Source organism: Gavialis gangeticus, unplaced genomic scaffold (genome assembly GCF_001723915.1).
Source record: "Gavialis gangeticus isolate Ggan-Ray unplaced genomic scaffold, GavGan_comp1, whole genome shotgun sequence".
NCBI classification, from domain to species: Eukaryota; Metazoa; Chordata; order Crocodylia; family Gavialidae; genus Gavialis; species Gavialis gangeticus.
Window position 1 is genome coordinate 171,633,056 of NW_017728992.1, and position 2,006 is coordinate 171,635,061.

Consider the following 2,006-nt stretch of genomic DNA (forward strand, 5'->3'; position numbering starts at 1 on the left):
ACACACACACACACACACAAGCCCTGGCCCTCCAACCCCTGGCCCCCATAAATTTACCTGCATGCAGCTGCTGGGGCTGCTCCCACAATGCTGCCTGGCTATAAGCCAGCCACATGTGTGCACGCCCTGCCTCCAATCACCCTCCCTCCTCTACCCACAGCCCCTTGCTAGGGCAAGTCAGGAAGTGCTGAGAAAAACTTCAAAGCTGAGCTGACCAAAATCCCGGACATTTGATCATATTTTAAAAAAACTGCCTAGAGAGAATGGGAGGATCCAAAAAGAGGACATGCATGGGAAAATCCAGAAGTATGGTACCCTACTGTCTGCACCCTGCTCCCTGCATGGGCATGTACCCACACACACATGACCCCACGGCTCCCAGGAGCCCAGAGTGGGGCAGGGCAAGGCAGGATGGATGCCCATTGCCAGGCTCAATCCCTCACATGCAGATACTAGATCTGGCTGGGAGCGGCTCTTATTCAGTAACCCCAGGCTCCATCAGCACATGCTGTGCGGCCAAACAGTGCCTCACCAGCAAGGCTGGCAGCTGCCACAGTGGCAGGGCATGATGTTTTCAGTGGTGGGCAGACATCCTAGCCCACATGTGCCTGAACCCCAGCCCTTTCCCCTTCCCCACCCAGCCTTGGCTAATTCCCGCCCCAGGCAGGAGGAACAGAGCTCAGGTATGAGTAAAGCAGGTCTGATGTATTGATATTTACTTTTTATATTTTGACGTATGATTTTATAAAGCATGTACCGGTATACTGTAGTGTCATTAATAAATTGTCTGCCCCCCACAGGCCTAATTTCACACAATCTTGAAAATTTTAATTGATAAAAATAAATGCTTAAAAATAAACATCGATTTTTTATCTATTGAAATTATTAAAAAAAATCAAATTCTGCCAATCTTAAATAATAGTATTTATAGTAAAAGTAATATTGTTAATTTATTCAGTATGGGATAGGAAGCACGTTCCATAAATTATTTTATGGCTGATCCTTTGCTAGATCCTTAGACATTGTGGGTGCCTCCAGACGAGCGTGCAAGTGCCTCTTGCCCCGCCTCAAACCCCTTTGTCACAACCCGTTTGTCACAACTGGGGAACCTCTGCCATCGGCACCTCCAGCTGGGGTTTCCAGAGGATGGGCTCGATGAGCAGGTTGGCACACTGGGTGACTGTTGCGGGGGACTTGGAGGTGGAGACCAACCTCCAGGCCTGGATGAGGTCCTAGTAGAAATCTGGTAGCCCTCGCAGGCCCTGCAGGGAGAAGCCCCACAGGCTGAGGAGCTGCCAGCCGTATTGGAGCGCCCGGAAATGGCAGAGGAAAGTGCGCCCCAGGTGGCCCCATGCTGCATGGCTGCCAACACCATACAGCAGTCGTTGCAGGTCCTGAAAGCGGAATGCCAAGACCTGGCTGTGCAGGCAAACCTGGCACCTCTTACACACCCTGCCTGTGCCCCCTGAGGTCCTGGCTCCCCTCCTGCAAGGGGAGGCTCAGGACCTCTGCAGTGACCCAGTGCTGTCCCAGCCAGAAAAATGCCAGTGCTTGTCTCTGGAGTCCCGCCAGGACCTCAGGGGGCATAGGCAGGGTGTGTAAGAGGTGCCGGAGCATGGACAGGACCAGCTGGTTCAGTACCAGCACTCTCCCATGCAGGGAGAGATCATCGCAGGAGCCCTGCTCATGCCTGGAGCTGCTCCACCACCCTTGCCTCCAGTTGGTGCCAGTTCTATGGCAGGGAGGGGTCTGTGGGGGATAGGTAGACCCCAAAATAGAGCAGCGAGCCCATGCCTCAGAGGATCCCATGGAGCGTGGGTAGGAGTAAGTCCACCTGTCACCCATCACCCACTGCCAGGCCAAAGCTCTTGACCCAGTTAACCTGGGCAGAGGAGGCTGCCAAGTACAATGCCTGGCAGGCCTCCACCTACACCAGGTCGCCTGAGTCCTGGACCATGAGGAGTACATCATCAGCATACACTGACAGGACTAGCTGCACTGCTGGA